The sequence below is a fragment of the Piliocolobus tephrosceles genome, chromosome X, assembly GCF_002776525.5.
Source record: "Piliocolobus tephrosceles isolate RC106 chromosome X, ASM277652v3, whole genome shotgun sequence".
NCBI lineage: Eukaryota > Metazoa > Chordata > Mammalia > Primates > Cercopithecidae > Piliocolobus > Piliocolobus tephrosceles.
The window spans coordinates 3,045,795-3,069,445 of NC_045455.1; the positions used below are offsets into that span (position 1 = coordinate 3,045,795).

Here is a 23,651-nt window from a genome sequence, read left to right on the forward strand (position 1 = left end):
CTTTTCAAGAAGCAGCATATTAACCACTGTTTATACTTCTCTAATTACATTCCTTTAAGTTCTTCATTTAGAAAACAGTTTACATTATAATAGCCAGCATCACTTCTGTTTTTAAAACAATTGGTCACATTTATAGTGCCAAATTAAGGATCTACAGGATATTTTTGTAAGAAAAAACAAGTGCAAATGTGCTTTGAAAATGATGTTTAACTGAGGAGTCTGGTTACATAAAGATGAACAGTCTAATGATCTCATCTCTTCCTAGTGGTTTGAAACCCTGTATTTTTTCTTATTACATTTTTCGGGAGCAGAGATTTGTTCTATGAACTTAGAAATTCAAAAATATGTGACATCATTACAGAACCTTCTTTGTTCCACCCTCTTTCCCCAACTCCATTTCTTTAGGCCATAGAAAATGAGGCAGCCTACACAACCCAGTCCTCAAACTCTTGCTTAGAATAGGATATGAGAATGTGAGGGGAAAACAAATATGACTTAAAGAAGATTGGAAGGGGATCAAATAGTCATTCACTATTTATCATAATAACATCTGAGAGATCTGCCCAAATCAAGCAAGGTGAAAAGAAATACACGGAATAGCACAAACTTATTAAAACAATAGCAATCAAAGAAAAAGAATACCAGGCAAAAGGCCAACCAAAACAACAACACAGAGGAAACACAATACAAAAGACAGAGCAAAGTCCTCTCAACTCTTCATGGAATGGAAAAACTGACACATTACAAAAAGCCCAAAGATGAACGAAACACAAAATATTGATCAATTTTTCTGTTAACCTAAAACTACTCCAAAAAATAAAATATTATTTTTAAGAAATTCTGAGGAAAAGACAGCCTGAGGCAAGTGTATCATTCCCAATCATTTAGTTGTTAGAATATAAACTCAACAAACCTGAATTCTCAAGCATCAATGAAGTCACAGATTATAATATCTATGAGCTCATTTTAAGGGAAATGAAAATGTAATCATAAAACATAAAACCCAGCTAATTGAAATTGAATCAAACAAGAATTTCGAGGTGAGAAATAATGTTTAAAGTGGGAAAGTCTTTTCATACCCTTATATCAGCAATTAAAAAATAGAGTCAAAAATCCCTGATGGTCAAGCCATCCTTAGGGTCCTGACCTGGTCTCAGGAGGCACTGTTGTAAGTTCAGGACCACTTCTTTGTCTCTCTCTACCATGAAGCTAAGATTTGAGGGCTGTTCACCCGGGACCCCACTGCTGGCCCAATTGAAACCAGGTGCCCCACTGTGAGCCCTGGGCATAAGAGTCAGTCCAGGGGTGTGATAGGATCCAGGGCAGCCAACCAAAGTGACTCCTTTGGGGTTTTGTCATTTGCTGATGGAGAAAGCTCTAGAAACTCTAGGAGACTGAACTGGGAGGATGATAACATGGAAATGCAGCCATGTTCTCCTCTTGTGATGAAAGTCTCACTGCCAGGGAGAGATTGGGGCTGATGCTGAGAAAGAAGGTTTGGGGGAAAGGATGCTGAAACCTGGGTCATCTGTCTCCTGTTCTTCACCACCCTGGAACTCTGAGGGTGGGAGAGAGTGGGAGGGGACATGGGGCCATAGGCCTCTGTTCTTCAAGGCTCTGTTCCTCAAGGGGCCTTTAAGAGGTGATTAAACCCTCTGGATCTGTTGGTTCTGGCACTTGCTCTGTAACTCAATGACCTCTCCAGCATCCTTCCAATACGCCTCTTTCCATGGGAGCAGATTTTGTTGGCTTTTGGCCACTGGCACTTAGAGTTCTAATTAGTATCTACTCCTTCAGTCCTCAGGGTCCTCAGGATGGAAGAAGTCACCATAAAAAGCAATGGGAGAGAGGGTGTCTGTTACCTTAAGACAGCTACCAACCTCCTCCCTCCTTCCCAGTCATAGACTGGATAGAAATTCTGCTCACCCCAGGCAAGATGCCAGCAGCTACCTTCCTGGTCATAATGTCACAGGCCCTGACATTCCACACTGTCCTGGAGACCAAGGCTGGGAAGTTGAAGACTTCTATAAGGTCCTTCTCCCTCAGCTGGAGGGAGCATGGCAGTAAGCCAAGAAGACAGGACCCTCTGCTTTGTCCTCCTGCTGTGCTGCTGGCAAGAAGCGAAGACCTGACCAATAAGAATGAATTCAGATAGAGTCCCAAGTAGATGGTTGGGCAAACAGAAAACCATGGGTCTGAATCAGGTAGACGATAGTCTCTTCTCCCATGAGTCCTTCTCTGCTGTGGTTTGAAGTGTCCCCTAAAAATTCAGGTATTGAAACTGATAGTGATAGTATTAAGAGGTGGGAGTTTTAAGAGGTGATTGGTCAAAAGGGTGCTCCCTCATGAATGGGATTAAGGCCCTTATGAAAGAGGCTTTGCGCAGCATTTGGCTCTCTTGTCTTTCACCATGTGAGGACACGGGGTTCCTCCCCTCCAGAGGACTCATCAACAAGCCACGATCGTGGAAGCTTAGAGCAGCCTTTGCAAGACACCAAACAAGCCAGTGGCTTGATCTTGGACTTTCCAACCTCCAGAACTATATGAAATAAATTTATGTCATTTTTAAATTACCCAGTCTCGGGTATTTTGTTATGGCAGAACAAACAGACTAAGACACCATCCTTCCCTATCTCCCTGAATTTTTTACCATTGGACATTTATTCCTTGGGCAATGGAGGAATTTAAGAAGTTTTTCTGTTTTTGAAGCCCTTTATAATTTCAGAACTCCATGCATACATTATATATTTTAACTTTTTGTTAATTTATGGAAATGTTCTAACTTGCAGGAAGTCAAGGAAGAATACCATGAACACCCACATATTCATCCTTCAGTTTCAATAATTGTGCACGTTTTTCCATCTTGCTTTTTCTACACACACACACACACACACTTTTGTTGTTATCAGGAATATTTTAGCACTGTCCCAGGTGTCTTATCACTTCATGTAAAATGTTTTCTTGCTAACAGATTAAAGCACTGTTTTTATGTATCCACAATGACATAATCACACTAACAAAATTAACAAAAATCCTTATAGCAGCTAACACTCAGTCCATATTTTAATTTCTCCTCCATCTCTGTCCCTTAGACATACAAAGTCCCTATACAACCATAAACTCTGAGAACTGCGTCACACATGGCGTGGGGCCCCCAATGGATCCCCTGATGTAGTTGGGGTAAGAATTCCCTCATAAGGGGTTTATTCAACATTTCTCTCTGGTCTGGCAGTACCCATTTTCCTTCTGAATTCTTTTTAGCACCTATTTTTATTAGTTTTTCTTTTTCAGTGGAAGAGAAAATTGGGATTATGGTAAGAGGAGGGAGGCAGGGAGTTAAGTTAGTAAAGGTCAAGACCTCATTCACAAGGAGCTGATCACTCAAGTATTGAATAATCTTCAGTTGCCAGAAAAAATAGCTATTGTCCATGTTCCTGGACACCAGAAAAGCCTTTCTTTTGAAAGTTGAGGAAATAACCTAGCAGATCAGATAGCCTAGCAGGCTGCTGTGTTTTTAAGGGAAAAAGGAGGGCAGGTCCTTGCCTCCAACAAAGGGCACAGCCTAGTTCTTCTTGAGACACTGAATTTTATCATTACCATATCAGATTAGAAGCTGACACATTATATCCTCATTCAAACCAAACTTTGGCCAGAAGATTGAGGGTTTGAGGATGGGTCCCTGAGTCCAAATAAAACAGCAATATTTTACCATTTGTTGCTTTTTCCTATGTTTAGTCCTTTCATTATCCTTCCAGTATTTTAGCATGAGCCCTAGGGGGGTACCTAGGGGGCTATCTTTGTTACCATCTTTATCCCTCTTGCTCCCTGTCTTGCTTGGGGTATTTCCCCCAAGCATCCTGATGGTTTTGGGGTAAAGTTCAAGGTTCAATTTCCCTTACTGGAAATTTCTCACCTTTTGGGGTGAAGCTCAATTTTCCCCACTGGAAATTTCTTGCCTTTTGGGGTGAGGTTCAATTTCCCCCACCAGAAATTACTTGCCTTTTCTACTACTGGAGATTTCTGTGAGGTTCAAGCCCCTCCCACAATGGGGATGTCTCTCCTCTTTTTAACCTCTATGCCACCCCAACCAAGGAGTACTTCACCACCCCCTCATGGCTTTCTTACCTTGGTCCTGACCACCAAGGAAATACTTTACCGGTTCCCTTGGTCCATACGCAGACTTGCATGGCTGTTATGGAGGATCCTTCAAGCTAGGTTGCTGGCCAGTTTCTTTCCATGTTGCTGAGAGCTTGGGTTATTGTTCACACTGGGTGGGTCTTGATTTCTTACCCCTGAGGCCACCACAGTGGGGCAGGGTGCACGTCCTCACAAGAGAGAACCAGAGACCGCCCTCGGAGAGGAATGTAATCCCGGATGAGCCCCCAAATTGTTATAAGTAAAGTTTTGGTGCCACAAAAGAAATAGCACTTGAATATAAAATTTTCTTTTTAATTCTCAGCAAGGCAACCGTGCACCCTTACAGATGGAGTAATGGTGAGTACACATCTGGACAAGGGAGGGAAAGGGGTTCTTATTCCTTATGCACGTGGTCCCTACTGCTTTGTCGCTCCCCCACTGGCTAGGGTTAGATCGCATAGGCTAAACTAATTCCGATTGAGTAATTTAAAGAGAGTGACAGGGTGAGTGATTTGGTGGTAAAAATGGTTATGAAATGAGTCAAGGTGGAGAATGAGTCAGGATGGAGAATGAGTCAGGGTGGAGTAAGTAATCAGAATGAGTCAGGGTGGAGAATGAGTCATGGTGGAGTAGGTAATTGGAATGAGTCAAGGTGGAGAATGAGTCAGGGTAGAGTAGGTAATCAGAAAAGGTTGCTTTACAAGGAAGTTAAGTTTAAAAGTAGAAGGCAAATAATTGAACACACTCTCATATTAATTCTTTGAAGAGAAATTTGTAATTCATATTTAACATCATGATTACACAGCATGCGGCATCTTAAAACTGAGAGGCTGAAGTCAGAGGTGACAGAGGAAGGATATGGCAAAGCCACTCCACTTGACAATGCACTTTAAAAACCACACTGATGTTATAAAACCCAGATATTTTACTGCACATGTTTATTGGCTGATTTGCACAATACTTCCATTATAATTATTGGACGGATACAAAATGAAAAGAATATTTTTAACAAAACACTTGCATGATGCAGCCATACCCATTCTTAATGATCATTAATGTCTTATCCAAAGAGAACTGTACTTTGTTTCATTTACTGAAGGTCAGCATACTAGAAGCAGTTGTCATCACATCTCAGACCTTTTTGCATATTTTTCCACGTTGTTCTGAGCCTGCATGTGCTCAGACTGGTTGATTGGTATGCAGATTGTCTGTCATTAAAGCCATTTGGAAATCAGCTTTGTCACTGGTTTAGTGTTGGAACTTCAGATCCTAGAAGACACCACTGGAAAGCTCTGTGCACTCAGAAAGGGAAGGTGTGTGACCCTGCTGAGCCCAACCTCAGGGCTGGAGGAAGAGGCTGAACTTAACCTTGAGCCTAAGCAATGCCCCAGGACACTGAGACACCACACCTCCAATAAAGAAAAACCATGAATGGCAGAAGGAAGAAACCATTGTGTGGGGGCTAACAAGAAGAAAGAAGTGCTCAGAACCACCACTCACTGTCAGGGTCATTCAGCAGGCTCAGCTCCTGTCAGCCAGGCAGTCGAGGCTACAGGTCAGGAGGCCACAGGTCCTGTGAATAATCCACATTCCAGACATCAGCATTTCACCCACATGACTCCACCTCTTATCTGCAGATGGGACCACCCTGAAATCACTTTGCTTATGAAGGAGGAGAAAGGGGGGTGGCCCGTCTCTCTGAGTCCTGCCCCTCCAAAAACACAGCCATGAAGCCAGGTCTTCATGATGGAGCCATAGCATTGCATACTGTTTTCCCATTTCCCTAGAACATGTTTCTAAGCTTCCAGGTGTTACCAGAAAGGGGTCCCAATCCAGAGCCCACAAGAGAGTTCTTGGATCTTGCACAAGAAAGAATTTGAGGCAAATCCACAGAGTAAAGTGAAAGCAAGTTTATTAGGAAAGTGAAGGAATATAAGAATGGCTGTTCCATAGACTGGGCAGCCCAGTCCAAGAAAGGTTATTTCTGGATTATATGCTAAACAAGGGGTGGATTATTCATGCCTCCCCTTTTTAGACTATATATGGTAACTTCCTTATCTTGGCATGGCATTTGTGAACTGTCATGGTGCTGGTGGGAGTGTAGCAGTAAGGATGACCAGAGGTCACACTCATCGCCATCTTTGTTTTGGTGGATTTTGGCCATCTTCTTTACTACAACCTGTTTTATCAGCAATGTGTTTATGACGTGGATCTTGTGCCAACCTCTTATCTCATCCTGAGACTTAGTATTTTTAACCTACTGGGAATGCACTCCAGCAGGTCTCAGCCTTATTTTACCAAGCCCCTACTCAAGATGGAGTGGCCCTGGTTCAAATGGCTCTGACAGAGATGCATGCATTGTGAGAGCCGTCACGAAGGAGGTCAAAGTGTTGATTTCACAAAAGGAGATGTGCCCTCTTACTTTCCTTACCTCAAAACAGCTGGGTGAGCCTAGACATCCTTGGGACCAGGACATTGTCTCGGCCTCCCAAGGGGTGATTCCAGGGACCGGGAGGGCAGGCTCAGCTCAGAGCTCCTGGGCAATCATCCTCCATCCTCACAGCCACCCCGGGGATGAACATTTCCCCCCATTTTCCAGACAAGACGCCCAAATCCCAAAGAACTTTCCCAGAGTTCATCTCTCATGGCCTGCAGGAGGGACTGGAATTAAGGCAGGGCTCTGTCAGGCCTCTGAGCTGAAGCTAAGCCATTGTAGTCCCTGTGACCTGCATGTATACATCCCGATGCCCTGCAGGAGCTAAGAGGTCTGGAGCAGCTGAGAAACCACAAAAGAAGTGAAACAGTCAGTTTCTGCCTTAACTGATTAACCAACTTATGACATTCCACCATGATGACTTGTTACTGCCCTACCCTAACTGATCGGTCGACCCTGTGACATTCTTCTCCTGGACAATGGATCTCATGATCTCCCCACCATGCACCTTGTGACCCCTCTCCTGCTGACAACAGATACCCACATTCAACTGTAACTTTTCACTGCCTACCCAAGTCCTATAAAGCTGCCCCTCTCCTATCTTCCTTCGCTGACTCTCTCTTTTTGGACTCAGCCCACTTGCATCCAAGTGAATAAACAGCCTTGTTGATGACACAGAGCCTGTTTAGGTGGTCTTCTATAAATACACGCCTGACAGGCTCTTTCCTCTAGAGGGGGCTGGTGGGCACCTGCAAAACCATATCCATTTAAAGAGAAGCAAATGCAAATTCAACGAACATTGTTAAACTATAGGGCTTTTATTTCCCCCTAGGTTCAAGTTCTGGCCTGCCGTCAAGTTTGTCAAGTTTTAAAAATATGGATGACGATATGGCCACAGTATTAGGTAAGGAAGTCCCTCCTATCAACCTCTGGCCTGTATATGAAGGGGGCTGGATGGTTGTCTGTGGCTTTTTCCGAGATAACCTGGTACAAGTTGCAGACAGTGGAGGGAACTGATTGGTTTGAGGCTAGAATCACATTCCCATGGCCCATAGATTTAGTGCTGACATCTAAGAGTCAAACTCAAGAAAGTAAGGAAGACAGAATTTTAGACCATTACACCTAAAAAGTGCCTGGGAGCCTTGCTTCTCAAAGTGAGGTCCGAGGACCCGCAGCATCTGCATCACCTGGGAGCTTGTTAGAAACGCCCAGCGGCAAGCCGGGCCCAGCCCTCCGGCACCAGCACCGCATTCAACCTGATGCGGCTGATTCCTTGCACCTGAGAGGCCCCGTGGCTGAGCCGTCCCCTCCTCCACCGCCTCAGCCCTGCCAGCCCCCTGAGAAGATGGTGGAAACCACGGACCCCCTGGCCTCACCCTGGGGATGCAGACCGTGCTGGTTTGGCTGGACCTGGTGCCTCTGTGCTTCTCTAGAGCTCTGCAGGTAATGCTAAAATACAGCCGCTGTGTTTCTATTGGACGGCTGGGCCAGGGCCACTCAACAGAAACACAGCGCAAGCCACAGATGTGCTTTTCATTGTCTGGTGGCCACATTGAAAAGACACAGATGAGGCCAAAACGGGCAGATAACGAGGTTAAGAGATGGAGACCGTCCTGGCCAACATGGTGAAACCCCTGTCTCTACTAAAAATACAAAAATTAGCTGGGTGTGGTGATGTGTGCCTGTAATCTCAGCTACTTGAGAGGCTGAGGCAGGAGAATCCCTTGAACCCAGGAGGCAGAGGTTGCCGTGAGCCGAGATTGCGGCATTGCACTCCCGCCTGGCAACAGAGCGAGACTCTGTCTCAAAAAAAAAAAAAAAAAAGACACAGATGAAACTCACTGTAATAACATTTTATTTCGTGTGGTGATTTCAACATGTGATCAGTGTAAAATCATTAATGAAATGTTTCAGTCTTTCCATCACGCTGGATCTCCACAGTTGTCCTTTGCGCTTCACGGCCATTTCCACGTGGACAGCCACACTCCAGTGTGTGAACGTGTGGCCAGTGCCCACAGTTCTGCTCTGACCTCTCGTTTTACATGTGGGGAAACTGAGGCCTAGAGCGCTGGGACTTAGAGCACGCGGTCCCGACCCCCGCTCACATCGATGCCCTTGGGAAGCAGTCACCTTCCAGGACCTCTCTGCCAGTGTTGCCTGTGCAGTGGGCTGGGGGCCACCTTCCACCCGGCAGGGCCTGGGACTGCGGCTGCGGAGGCTGCACGGCCTCGAACAGGGGCTCCCGTGGGAACGTAGGGGCCCCCAGGTGCTGGGCCCCTTTCCAGGAGCTGCTGCTGTCAGAAGGCAGGCTTTGCTCCGTTTCCACGTCTGGGTGGGAGAGTCTGGGAGAAGCTCTGCCTGCCCGCGTTTTGATGGGTTACGTGGATGGATGAGTGGGTGCCCCAGTGAATGAGTGGATGTTCCCATTCTCGCTTCTGCCGCTCCGTCCACTTTCCGGGTACTCAAGGGAACTGCCCCAGGTGGGAGTTCGGCTCCCCAAGGTCGAGGAATGGCTGTGACTGGACTCACTTTCCTGGTGAATCTGGCGGTTGCCAGATTCTGAGAGTTTTAGTCCTGAGACCAGCACCTGCTCCAGCCAGTGGCTCAGTCACCACCGATGAAACAGCGGCCTCAGGAAAGGATTCAGGAAGAGGAAAGACTGGCTGGCGTTTCTGATAGTTTTCCTGAGTCCTGACCAACTAAACCTAGAAGGAGGCGGCAGCTCTTACCCCCATCCGCACCCGCAAATTTCTTCTAGGTAGAAAGCTGAAAGCTTTGACAGTGAGAATTCAAATCCCCGTGGAGGTCAGCAAAGCCCACCCAGGCAGGCCAGGCCCAGACTGTCTGTCTAGAGCTTGCCCCGGCAGGGGAGTCGCCACCATCACGTGCAATTTCAGAGCCTCCGAGTCAGGCAGGGGATGGGGCCTCATTAGGGCAAGAGAAGCCCAGGTCCCAGGCAGGCTTGGCCAGGGGCGCTCGGGGCGGCTCATCAGACAGGCGGCGGGGGCTGGTGAGGGAGCGTGTGTGGATTTCTCTGGTCGGCTCTGTGTTAGAAGCGAGGACAAAAGCCAAAGGAGCTGTCGGTGATGAATTTATTCGTGGCCCTCTGGAGCTGGCTGGCACAGGGGTTGCGGTTTGGCTGCCTGAGTTGTTGCTGGAGGAGCTCTGATATCCTGCAGTTTGACTGTGGAGCAGGCCAGCCCCCTGGACTGGCTGCTGCAGATGTGATCAGCTCTGTTTCAATGGATAGGCTCGTCATTGTTTGTATTTTAGCCTCTTCTCTCAAAAAATTCAACCATCAGCAATTAGACATGGTTTTAAAACCTTGTTCCACCTGCTAGCTTCATCTCTACCTAAAGCATTTTTCTATCCCTGACCAATCTCCCCGTGGGTGGCGAGGCCTGTGGAAGGGTCCAGGCAACCTGTCGCCGTGGGCAGCTCACCGTGGGGTGGCTCGGCCTCCCTCCTCTCCTTGGCCCCCAGACCTGTGGCTGCTCTCCGAGCAGGAGCGCGCCTCCCCGCAGCTGGGCCTCTATCCACCCATCTCAAGGACTCCCAGGGTGTCTGCAGCTTGAGGAGTTTGGGTCCCCAGGAGGCCACTCCCGGCTTCGGCCATGGAGTGGACTGGTTCACACCGGGCCAGGTCAGGGACTGTGGGTGCAGTTGTTAGAGATGAAGACTTGCAGAGACAGCCCATTTGCCATGGACAGGAGTGACTCCGAGTAACGATGGGGTAACTGAAGCCAGAATTGGCCAGGAAGTTCAGACAGTGCCCCATGAGGACCCACTTCTTAGCTAGCCAGCTGAATCCTGTCCCCTGCTTGTCCCCATCTGCCCTGGGGACCCATCTGCCCTTGGTGGGTGCTCTGTTACTGCTGACCTGCTGAGCCTGCTCACAGCTATAGAATCCTGACTCCTGGACATGGCTGGCTAGAGTAGGAGAGAGACCAGGGACCGAGGCTGGGCCATCCTTGGCACCCCAGCACCTGGGCAGTGTCTGGTTCAGATGAGTGCCCAGAAAATGCTTGCCATTCAAATGCGTATCCACTCTTCTCCAAGACCGCTATCTCACCGGGCACCATGACTGTTTAGGAACTTGGAGTTCCTAAGATCAGTGCTTCTGTCCAATCACTGGCCAAGGACTCCTCAAGGTGGAGGCCAGTGTTGCCAGGGCAGTGCCCTGGCTGAGACCACAGCCGGCCCCAGTGGACAGAGTGGGTCCTGAGTGGTAGCACCCAGCCCCTTGGCTGGGATCTTGGGGCACGCGAAGCTAAGAGGGAGGTGGCGCCGCCTCTGGTCTGGCAGTTCCGCAACACGAGGGCATGTCCCTGAGGTTGTCCTGGCCTCTCCTCAAGCTCATGCCTCGTGATCAAGGATGGTGTCCACAGTGCCAGACACCTCGTCCACTCCAGGGCAGGAGGTGGGGTGCAGGCCTGGACACTGGTTCCCCTTTTCTCAGGAGGAGCAAATTCCTCACAGAGCTGCTAGACTCTTGCCTACCTTACACGGCTGTAGCCCACTCGGCTGCAGGGGGCCTCACTGGGGGCACACACTGCCAAAACCCAGCGCTGTGAGCGGGGCAGAGGGAGAGTGCAGCTGCTGGGCGAGACACCGAGAGCCCAGGACGAAGCATTTTTCTCAGGCCTGTTGGTGGCATCTTCATTTCCAGTGGCATTTTCAGCCTCTTCCCCTTTACCGTCGAATTCCGCATGAGCCGGTCCTGGGGTGACCAGACGCCTGCTTTGCCTGGGGCTGAGGAGCTCCTCATTAAGGGACTTTCTGTGCTAAACCCGGAGGGCCCGGCAAACCAGGACCCACTGCCCAGCCCAGCACTGCAGCCTGGCCTGGTGACTGTGCTGCAGAGACAGCGGTGACTGTCAGTTGCTGCCACACCTGGCCATGGCCCAGGCTTCATGCTGAGCGCCTTCTGCATACACTGCTTTACTGAACCCTCAGAAAAGCCCACAGGCAAATACAAACCCCTGTTTTACAGACAGAAAACCGAAGGTCAGAGCTGTGAGGACGCTTGTCCAAGATCACATTCTGGTGGGAGCAGAGCCCGTGTGTTTTTTCTGGGTCTGTCAGACACAAAGCTCAGGGCTCTCATGGTAAAAGCTCCCTAGGGGGACTCATAGGGATGTAGAAGAAGAAAATGAGGCCGCATTGACGCAGAGATCAGGAGCGACGTTCGCTCACACATGGAGGGCAGCTTCGGGAGAGCCTCAGGGATGGGGCAGAGGGACCCAGGGCAGGAAGGAGACAGGACCACATGTGAGCCAAGCGTCCAGCCTTGTACCTTTGGGGGGCAATGTTCAGTGTCCAAACGTCCCCGTGGTCTCAGTTTTCTGAAGTTATTGAGGGAGGCAGCGGCCTGCCCACCCAGAGCAGGTTCTTTCAAAAGTCAAGTCCCACATCCCCTGGAGTTCCCGTTTCCCATTCACTGTGTGTACAGACAGCTTTAGGGGACAGGAGCACAAGGGCCAGCCCTGCAGGGCCAGCTCTAACGTGCTCTTGTGTGCTTCTCCCAAGATGAAATTCTAGTCCAGGAGATTTTGGATCTGAATAAAACAACATGGACCGAAATGCCAAGCACAGCATCGACATTGTCAACAATACGTAAGGAAAACCGCAAGCACACCCCTTTCTAACCCGCTAATTGCACTGATTCCTGGAGCTCTGTGCTATTGAATACATGACCCTACTATTTAAGCATTAAGACCAGCTATTTCTGGGGCAAGGGCACGTGGAGATGTGAACAATATGGTGTCTAAAACCATTTCTACAGCTTCCCGAGACAGAGGAAGTCAACCCCAGACTGGCAGGGATGATTCCCTTTACTCTGGGATCTCTGGAGTGCAGGTTCAGGCACCTTCTCGCCCTTGGGAGCCACTGCAGGAACGCAGGGCACAGGAACATGAGAACCCTGCACTAACCAGCAGTTTCCAGTTCCTCCCACACACGCCCACGCTCTCACTTCACGCTCACCTAAGGCTTCTGAGAGAGCAGAACAGTTATCATTACCCTATTTGACAGAAGGTAAAACCAAAGTCTAGCAAATGACTTGCCCAAGGCCACACAGTGAGTCATGAACAAACACAAAGAATGTGCCTTCCCCAAGTGCAGCTTCACATGGCAAAGACATATGCAAGTAAATAGAAGAGCACATTTAGAACCAAGACAGAGTACTGAATCCACAGCTGCCAAGGAGAGAACTGGGAATCAAAAATCCCCGCACAGTGCATGAAAATGTATTCAGCAGCAGGAAAGTTCAGCGCTCTCTTGAAATCTTGCATCCAGATGTAAATTCCAGTTCCTAGGATTGGTTCACCTGCCATCTGCCAAGGTCCACACTGCTGGTTCAAAGGAGTCAGAGGACACCTGACTCTGTTTACACATTCACTTGCCAATGCACATGTCCAAATAGAGCTTGCAAATCATATTAGCATCCCATCCCTACATTTTAAAATAAAGCATGGGCCAAAAATGGTTATACCTGTGTAATCAAGAAAACTTTTCCCCATTTTTTCCATGTTCTTCATCAAAGAAGTCCATATTAAAGAGGATTATGACAACAGCACTTCTCAGAAATATCAGAAAAAGCAAACCCTCTTCTGGAAATACAGGCAGACTTTCCTTTGATTGTAATTTCAGCCTTGCAATTACGCCTGCCCAAGTCCAGCTGTAACGGAAGAGGCATGAGGCAGGCAGACGCGGGCAGAAACATCTCTTTTGTGAAGGATAAACCCTTGGTGGGTGAACGTGCCTGCTGCCCCCCGTTGGGCAGATCTCCTGGTCTCTGTCAGGACTGAGGGACCCCTAGCACCCCCGACCCCCTGCCATGGGGCCAACCCTGGAAAAACCACAGCCCAGAGAAGCACAGCAGAAATGTCTCATGGGCAGGCAGATGTCAAGACAGGGAGGCAGGCACTGCCGCAATGCCTGGCCCCCTCTCCCAAAGCTTCAGCTATGTCACTTCTCCTCCCCGGGGCAGGTGCAGAGAAAGCCAGAGTGTCCCTGGAGGGTTCCCTCAGGAGCAAGCAAAAGCCTCCCTCCAACAGATGAGTTTGCTGCAAAAAATACAAGTGTGCAAAGGCTCAGAGGGTGAGGCACTTAGACTCCATAGGGTGTGAAGTATCTCCTCTTTACCCTGAAGATTTAAATCCAGAAAGGACATCTGTGTATAGCCAGAACACATGTGCAGGATGTCGTCTGTCGTATACCCCACACTCAGGACGAGGTCACAGCTCCCGAGCCTAGTCATGCTCCAGGCACCAGGGAGGAGAGCTTATTAAATACACATCCCTGGGTCAAGCATCTCTGTTGGAGCCCAGGAATCTGCATCCCAACCCATTCCCCAAACAGTCCCCCAGTGGGACAGCCTCTGGAGCTGGGAAGGATTGAACTGGAGATTTTCTGGGCTTATGCAAGAATAAGATTCTATTTAAACCTAACATTCTTAATATCTCTAAATTTTTCCCACTCATTGGCTTGTGCAAATTGCCTGATGGTTATGGGTTAAACATCACTGGGCATCTTCTTGCCAGTGGGCCCCATGGCAGGCAAAGTCAGAGGCGAGTCTACAGGAGGGACCTCAGGATCCAGCTCTGTGAGTCAGACCCATGAACACACTGAAGGAATGAGAGGAAATAAGAACAGACTGAGGCCCTGAGGCCGAGGCTGAGATGGAGGCAAGGAGGGAAGGTCTGAGTCTGGGGAAGCGGTGGAGGAAGAGGGGACGGCATAAGGCACACCTTGCTGTCAGAGAAGCCACGGAGAAAGAGCCCTCCAGGGCCCCGGGGCCACAGCCACCCTCCGAGGGCACGGTGCTCGTGAGGGCAGCCCAGGAAGTCAGCCCACATCGTCCTGAACCTCCACCATGTCGTTGCTGCCTCCTCTGCTCAGCCCTAGAGGCCGCTTCAAGGCCTCCAGGTGGAGCCTCCCTCCCTATGCAACTCCTGAGCTCGGGACAGCACCAGACTCCTTTAAAGATGGGAGGGCCAGGACTGTGGCTGTAGTGAGGGCTTGCTTTAAATCCTCCACAGCCTTAGTTTCTTCTGGGGACCTTTGCAAGGGGTCGGGTTCCCTTTTTAGTAACTTAAAATACAGAATCTTTGTCCTTTGAGCGTATGAGTCAATCCATAACCTACAGTAACCAGTTAAACCTAAAAATGTTTGGAGTTCTCTCTTTGTCTTAGGCAAGGGCAGACCCACTATTCCCGATATTCTCTCTGGGTTTATTCTCTGCTTTCCTTCACTAATTAGGTGTCCTAAATATTTAACTTTTTCTTCTACAAATTGTGGTTTGGTTTTGGAGACTCGCAATCCCCTTTCCCCTAGGAAATTAGGGAATTTCTAATACCCCGGCCCTCCTTTCCCCAGGAATTAGAAGATCAACCACATGTTGTAACAACTGGGTTTTTTGGACAGTTAGAATTCCTCCAGAACTTTTTCTAAGACTTGACCAAGTAAGTTTGGGGCTTCCATGAAAGCTCGTGGCAGCACAGTCCAGTGATACGGCTGCTTTCTCCCAGCTATGAGGTTTTCCATTCAAAGGCAAAGAGGTCCTTACTCAGAGTATAGGGGACATGGCCAGAATGCATCTTTCAGATCCACTGTGCTGAACCACTTATGTTTATAGAGTATTTTATTAAGGAGGGTGTAGGGCTTAGGCACCACAGGATGTCGAGTTTGGACAATTTTTTATATAGGCCTTAGATTTTGCACTAATCTGTATGACCCATCTGGTTTCTTTACTGGGAGAATTGGAGTATTGTATGGTGTATACAGGGTTTCAATAATCCATCTTTTTTTAGTGTGAAATCAATTTTTATTTTTAACTAAAAATAAATGCTTAATGTCTTTCCAAAATCAAAGCTAAAGACAAACAAACAAACAAACAAAGGGTGGAAATGTATGTTTCCTCCCCTGGGGAAACCAGTAAGGCAGACATTCTAGCAGCGCTTGGTTTTTTCCACAGGACTAATCTATGCAAACAGAATCTCTCTCCAGCTTGTCAGTTTTATCTACCCGGCAAGAAAAACAAAAAGTACCCCTCCCCACAAACACAACACAAAACAAGAGACTAAAAGAGTTGGGGAAAAGCTTTTAATGTGTTTCTGCAAAATCCTTTCTGAGGAGGTTTAGTACAGGTACTATCCACCAGCAACTTAGCTGACCAGGTGAGTTGGTGCAGAAGCGCTGAGGGTGAATTCATACCAGAGCCACCATGTGCGACTCGGCCACCTCTCCCAGTTACCACAGGGAGGTCTTAAAATTGAATTCCAGTTTCAGCAGATATTTCAGATTTACCTGAGCAACATCATAGATAATGTACTCATTATACAGTAGACAGGTGTCGTTCACACCAGATGAAATCCTGGTCCCAAGAGGAACCTCTACACCATCCATAGTGATACTAGCTGAAAGGTCAGGAGTAGTTTTGCCCAAACCTGTGACACTGTGCTTGCCTTTGGGTAACTTGCTGACATGTGCAGCATGGTTCAGTTTACACACATTGCTTTTTTTTTTTTTTTTTTTTTTTTAAGACGGAGTCTCGCTCTGTCGCCCAGGCTGGAGTGCAGTGGCCGGATCTCGGCTCACTGCAAGCTCCGCCTCCCGGGTTTATGCCATTCTCCTGCCTCAGCCTCCCGAGTAGCTGGGACTACAGGCGCCCGCCACCTTGCCCGGCTAGTTTTTTGTATTTTTTAGTAGAAACAGGGTTTCACCGTGTTAGCCAGGATGGTCTCGATCTCCTGACCTTGTGATCCGCCCGTCTCGGCCTCCCAAAGTGCTGGGATTACAGGCTTGAGCCACCGCGCCCGGCCTAGTTCACACACATTTCTAAGGGCAACTTCTTCTGACAGGATGAAGCCTATTGGGTCTCCCTAAGATGTATGGCAGTAGTTGGCACTCTTGGAGATGAGGTCAGCAAAACAGATCACTTTACCAAACGTGTAGCCCATCATGGGCGGGTCAGGCGGGGCTATCCAAAGACCCTGGGACAGGATCCCAGCAAAGTTGGTGGTCCTGGACCCATGCCTTCAGTTATGCCACAGCAACCTTCAGTTATGAAGCTGCTTAAAGAGCTTGTAGCACTGGCACTCCCCTTCATGCTCTATCTTAAAGATATCAATGACTTCCAAGTCATACACATTGTGTGTGGTTGCATGAGTGTTCTTAACATACTTCTTGATGATCTCAGCTTCTTCAGAATCTCTGTCAACTACCTTAATGTCAGTTTTGAGCTTCTCATAGTTGACATTGATGGGGTCCTTGCTGCTATCATGAGACCCTCCCCCGAGCAGACCGTAGACCATGTCGATGTCCCCCTCCCCTAAGCAGACCGTAGTCCACCTCGATGTCCCCCTCCCCTGAGCAGACCGTAGGCCACCTCGATGCCCAGCAGGTTGTAAGCATTTCTACCTTGGCCTGCACACTGTCTGCATTGTTCAGGAGTGGAGGCTTCTTCATCCCAAAGTGGTGGAGGATCAGGATATAAAAGCGATTTGAGAGATCCAGGATCTGAGAGTCACTGCTGCCCTGGGACACCGCCTGCTGGACCTTAGGATGGAGTACATGGCCTGGATTTGGCTTTTGCTCAGCTTCCCCAAGGGCATCTGAAGGTCGATCTCATACCCCACCATGGCTTTCTTCATACTTTCCACATCAAAGATAATCTTGATGAGGTCCTGAACTGGCTTAGGTAGCTTGGACTCAGTACCAGGATTTACTGTCAGCTTCTTCACTGCCTCTTTGTCCTGGCCGTAGTCAATCTCCAGGGGGTAGAACTTTTTGGGATACTTTGTGAATTTTTGGAATGCCAAGTGTTCCTGGTTTTTCTTCATATACTTTCATGAAGTGTACAATGGTGTCCTCCTTGGACAGCATCTGTTCCAGTTTGTTGCTACCGCTCACCGTGCCCACATGGCCCGAGGACCTGAATATCCAATGCCTGCTTTCCTTGTCATCCTTCAGAAGTTTCGGCTTATAATAGGAGTTGGTTCCTTTAACAATGTCCGCCAGGCCAAGGGTGGCACTGAAGACCTTCCCACCTTTCTCCAGGACATGCGTAGAGTGTTCCAGACCAGAGTCAGGATCCACAACTGCTCCTCCTTTCAGAGTTCATTTCATTCTCTTTTCAGATTCGTTAATACCTTTCTCCTTGACCTGGCCCTTGCTTTTTTTGGAAAGTACAACCCCTGACTTCCCTCTTGAGGCCACGACTTCAACAGGCTCTGCCTTCACCTCTGCCCCCCAGGGGGACAAGACGTGTGCTGAGAACAACTTCTGGAGCCTCTTGGTGGAGGCAGAGAAGTCTTGGAGGAAGTCCTCAGACACAGCTCAGATGTTGGCTTCTTTCACTTCCTCCATCATCTTCTTCTTTTCCACCTCCTCTTTAGTGCTGGTGCACAGGAAGCCTTGTTGGCCATCCCCATCAACTTTCCCCCGAGTTCCTCAATCGTGGCCTTCACTTCATCCTTGTTCAGGGAGAGCTTCCCAAGAGTCAGGATCTTCATGTTGGATAATGGCTTATCTGCTGGAGCAGAGGTGTTCATGGCAGCAGGCTTGGAGGCTGTGGAGGGTAGGGGCACAGCCACCACTGGGACACTGGTTTCTGTGGGGAATATACGGTCCTGCTTTTTAACCTTAAATTTCTTGAGGTAAGAGATTTCTCGGAATTCCTTTAGGGTCACCTATTCCTTCTGGTTGGGTGTCTGTGTCTTGACCATACACTTGGTCCAGACAGTGACGTCCCCGGTGCAGTAATAAGTGTCGCTCTTGAAGACCAGCTGACCCAAGCATTCTTGGCAGGGAAGGAGGGCACCGAACGCCATGCTGTCGGCTACTCAGTCCAAGATCATCGACTCCCCAGAAGGCACGTACTGCCTGTTGAAGATGACCAGCTCCTTCAGGTCATTATTAGAACATCTTTTCTTTAGCTGGTCCTTGATTGTTCCTGATCAGGTCGTTCTGGGCCTTTAGGGCCTTTTCAAGGTTACTATCCTTGTCTTTTTCTTTTCTGGATTTCTTCTTGGCCACTTCATCCACTCCTTCCACCTCATCGCCTTCTCTCTTTCCTTCATTCTTGACTCCTGGGAGCTGCTTCTTCAGAGTTTCTTTTCTTTTCTTTATTTTATTTATTTATTTATTTATTTATTTATTTATTTATTTATTTATTTATTTTGAGACAGAGTCTCGCACTTTCACCCAGGCTGGAGTGCGGTGGCGCCATCTCAGCTCACTGCAAGCTCCGCCTCCCGGGTTCCCGCCATTCTCCTGCCTCAGCTTCCCGAGTAGCTGGGACTACAGGCGCCGCCACCAGGCCCGGGTAATTTTTTGTATTTTTTAGTAGAGACGGGGTTTCACCGGGTTAGCCAGGATGGTCTCGATCTCCTGACCTCGTGATCCGCCGGCCTCAGCCTCCCAAAGTGCTGGGATTACAGACGTGAGCCACCGCGCAGAGGTGCATCCGCTCTTGGTGTTCTCCACTTGGTAGAGCTTATTCGAGGACTGCGTCATCCTCCCCCAGCTGCCGCCAAATCCCAGGAACCCGAAGCGACGACCTGGAGACACGCGCTGCCGCCGCCGCCGCTGCCCGGAGCTGCCGCCTCGCCGCCCCGCTCACGCTCATCTGGCCGCAGGCGCCTGAGCGCCCAGCTCAATAGTCCATCTTTAATTAGTCCTTCTATTACCGGTTGGAGACCCTTCCTCCCTTCAATGAGTATGGGATATTTTTTCCTGTAAACTCTTTCTCCTGGATGTTTTAGTTCAGTCTGTAAGGGTGTGATTTTTAATCCTCCCCTGTTGCCTTCCTTAACCCACAAAAGGGGATTAATCGTACCTTTTTCGGCCGGGCGCGGTGGCTCAAGCCTGTAATCCCAGCACTTTGGGAGGCCGAGACGGGTGGATCACGAGGTCAGGAGATCGAGACCATCCTGGCTAACACGGTGAAACCCCGTCTCTACTAAAAATACAAAAAACTAGCCGGGCGCGGTGGTGGCGCCTGTGGTCCCAGCTACTCGGGAGGCTGAGGCAGGAGAATGGCGGGAACCCGGGAGGTGGAGCTTGCAGTGAGCTGAGATCCGGCCACTGCACTCCAGCCTGGGCGACAGAGCGAGACTCCGTCTCAAAAAAAAAAAAAAAAAAATCTTACCTTCTTCTTCCTCTGTTAGGAGAACCATCATTAGTTTTATTTGTCCTTCCTCTACTCCTAATCCTAAAGTTAAACCTAATCTACAATCAGGTCTCAGCCCAGGAGGTTAGTTCCTGCTTCTGGAACATGTAAGAGTGACTCCTTAATTGGTTCTGATTCCTGCCTAATTGACATTTTCTTGAATATTGGAACCTGAAATCCCTCTCCTTTTACTCTGATATGTTAACTTTTTCTTAGAGAGTCTGTGCCCCTTGGGGTATATTAAGGAAGAAGAATCCACTCTAGTGTCCACCAAAAATGTCATGGTTTCCCCTTCGGGTTCCACCCTCAAGTTTATGAAGGGTTCCTGGTGGGACCTGGTTAGAAGGAACCCCCGACCTCCCAGTCCTCATTAAAATTCATAATGGGGATTACCTTTTCTTCCTTCTTCCATTCCGGACATTCTTTCTTTAAATGTCCTGGTTTCCCACATTTGTAACATCTACTTACAGTCTTGGGAGTTTTTCCTTGTATTTGCCTCTAGTCTCTTTGCTGAGACCTAGTGTTCTCTTGTCTCCTCTGAGAGGGCTCTTGAGCTAATCTCTTTCTGATTGCTTCCTTTACAGTGCAAACCATGATTTTTGCCTTTCGTTTTGCTTCTCTTCCTCTCTTCTTACAAAGACCTTCTGAGCTTCCCTCAGTAATTCCTCAATCGGTTTCTCATTTCATCCATCAATGTTTTGTAGTTTCTTAGTAATTTTGCTCTCAGGCCAGCTTTTAGTTACAAAATTAGCCTTTAAAACGCCTTGCCCTACTGGGTCCTCTGGATCTAATCCTGAGTAGTTTTTCATTTGATCCCAGAGCCTCTGCAGAAATGCAGAGGCAGTCTCCTCTTTGTCTTGTTGAATCTCAAATGCTTTCAAGGCATTTTGTGTCCTAGGAATGGACTCTTTAATCCTCCTGATTAGTTCCCTAAGGTCTTGCATGTGGGCCGGTTTCCTGGGGTCATTGTTACCCCATCCGAGATTCGCATTTGGGAATTTCTGCTCATCGGGCAGGACTCCTTGCCCGGGATGATCTGTCTCACCCAAACGGCCATGGCTGCCCTTCTCATTATTGCCCTCTCTTCTTCAGTAAACAGGATATTCGTGATAAACATTATCTTAGCCCAAGTACAAAAATTGGGTCCTGAAAATTGATTTAGCTGTTCTTCTAATCCAAGGGGATCTTCTAACCTTTTTCCTTTTTAAAATTTCCTTTTTAAAATTCCTAACCTCAGCACTTGTTAAAGGCACACTCATAAATCCAACTTCTCCCAGTCCCACAGGGCCTTCTTTAAGAGGAAACATGTTGGACATCTCCTATTTAGAGCGAATAGGGAAATTCTTAACGTTCTTCTTACATTGCTTTAATTCTTTGCTTGAGTTCAGATAAGGATTTAAGGGAGCAGTGGGTTTAGTTTCCTCATGGCCTCCAGATTTCTCTTCCTCCAGCCTTCCTATTGTCCTCTGATCTCACTGTTGAGATCAGAGAATTGTGTCCTTTTCTCTCGTTTCTTGCTTCTGTTGTATATATTAGGTATTTTTATTTTCCTTTTTCCTTCTATTAAATTATTAAATTCTTGTAATGATGATAGTATTACAACATGCCTCTCTGCCTTACTAGAGCCTATCAGCAGTTTTGCACCTTCACTGACAATGCAAAGGCAATAGAATGTTTAACTCTCATACACTTTTCTACATTTTCCATCATTTTTCCTCTTTGGGCTGTAATCTGGATATAGCAAAAGTGAAGAAGGAATCCCTCCCTCCCACTAGAGGCCCCCTGGTGCCGGTGTGACAGCCAGGGTGGGGGCTGACATTCAGCCCACACAGTTTCCTTGGACAGATGCTCTCGTCCAGTGCCACATAAGCTGAGCAAGCACATGCAGCGGCCAGAGGCCAGGAGCTCATTGAAGACCGTGTAGTCTTGGCAAGAAGATGCTCCATCTTCCGAGGAATTCGTGAAGGAGGAGAGAATGAAGGTGCAAGACTCTGGAGGTGGAGGAGACTCTGCAGTGTAGTGTGGAGTTCCAGGGAGGCGCCTTCTGCTCCTTTGCCTCCCCTCATCCCTGTAGAATGTAGGCAGATGTTCCCCTAGTTCCACAATAGGCAGAGTGACTTTTCGGGTTTGAAGCTGCATCTGCATTTTGGTTTTGCAAATTAAAATACATCTGCATCACATATTCCATGTTGGCTTCTTTTTCACACATCCTACGTGGGCACAGTTTCTTGGGGGAAGATGTACAGTACCTCACAGGTTTTTATATAACATGTTCTTGGTGTCATTAATCCCCAACTACCATATAATTTTAATTATTTCCTTTTTGCTTCTGGAAAAAAGACTTTTCAATTTCCATGAAATTAGGGATTTTTTGATTGCTATATTTAAAATTTTATCATGGACACAGGTTGTGTAGTATTTGGGAGAAGGGGGGTTAGTGATGATTATTGAAATTTCCATTTTAGGACTGAAAAAAGGGAATTTGCTAGACCATATTTCAAAATATATTATGAAGCTACATGGTATGGAACAGTATGGCACAAGAATAGACAGAATATCAATGGAATGGAGCAAAGTGTCCAGAAATTCTGAGAGTCCTGGTGTTTAGCATATGATGAGGATGTGGAAGATTTGGGAACTATGGGTAAATGACTGGGAAAACGCTGAGTTCGAATGTTAACACATACCACACAATAAAATAACTTGAGATGAGCTAAATATTTAAATATCAAGAATAAAAGCATAGAATGACTAAAAGGAAATACAAGGGAATTGTACCATTTTGAGTCTAGTAAGTAACTTAAACAGAACTTTAATATAAAGAATTATTAAGTGTGATTAGAGAATAACTATAAAGACTATAAAGACAGGTACACCAGGGCTGAGGGCAAGAGCCCCAAAAAGGAGAAATGTGGAAGGAGCCTTGTCCCCCAGGCCAGAGTCCAGACTCACCGGCCGGGTGTGGCTGCCGATAATGGGTTGTGGGGATGTTGCCCGGCCAGCACTGCTCCCCAGCTGGGCACGGGACGCAGGCTCCTGGGCCTGGGCAGTGCGTGGGCAGGTGAGGTCTGAGCACACAGGTCGTGTCAGGAGACTCCTGGGCAGAGATCCAGGGTCAGGCAGCTGAGGGGCTGCACCTTCTGACCAGGGGCTGTGGCAGAGCCCCCTGGAATGTCCCCACCTTCCTGCACCACGGACAGACCCCTCAGTAGGAACAAGGAAGAGAACAGACACAGCACACCTGGCCCAGGAGGGAAAGGTCCCTTCCTCTTGCCACATCCTCTAGCATCTTCCAGTGGGGACGCTTAACACGGTGAGCCCACAGAGTGGCCACCTGTGGTCCCAGCTACTTGGGACGATGAGGCAGGAGGATGGCTTGAGCCCAGGGGCTCAAGGCTGCAGTGAGCTATGATCACACCACTGCACTCCAGCCTGGGCCACAGAGTGAGACTCTGTCTCAAAAAAAAGAAAAAATTAACGTTGGTAAGGAGAAACGCTTAAAAAGACAAGTCCATACGGCAGAGTAGAGACCAAGTGTGAAGCTAGGAGGCAGTAAATCAATAACTGACAAAGAAATATTTTTATAATCAGGGTATGTCTCTCAGTGTGACTCTAGCCACAGAAGCTCATAAGAGAACATAATGCCAATCTTGACTACCTGAAATAGAGACATTTTGCACAGTGTAGGGTGCTGCGAAAACAGGCAGGACAGCTCTGCAATACAACAGAGAGCTGCAACCCTTCAATAGAAAAAGTCTCATAAATTAATAAAACACAAATAATCCCAATATGCCAAGAGCAGAAACACAAAGCACATGAAAACATAAAACACATAGAAATACATTGGTAGCAGCCTCATTGACAAATTTTTAAAGTGCAGTTAACAGTGGCATATGGTGGGTGCTT

The 23,651-nt window shown here is 47.9% G+C and overlaps 1 long non-coding RNA gene and 2 pseudogenes across 1 annotated transcript; 2 read left to right on the forward strand and 1 right to left on the reverse strand.

Annotated features, from left to right (window-relative positions):
- The first annotated feature begins 3,079 nt into the window (after nt 1-3,079).
- On the forward strand, nt 3,080-7,154 carry LOC111546327. Its single transcript, XR_002732741.1, has 3 exons — nt 3,080-3,180; nt 4,460-4,494; nt 4,943-7,154. It is a non-coding gene; the product is annotated as an uncharacterized LOC111546327 (long non-coding RNA).
- A 305-nt stretch (nt 7,155-7,459) lies between these two features.
- LOC113225328 lies at nt 7,460-11,445 on the forward strand (annotated as a pseudogene).
- Nucleotides 11,446-15,823: 4,378 nt separating this feature from the next.
- On the reverse strand, nt 15,824-19,202 carry LOC111546371 (annotated as a pseudogene).
- Between the last annotated feature and the right edge of the window lie 4,449 nt (nt 19,203-23,651).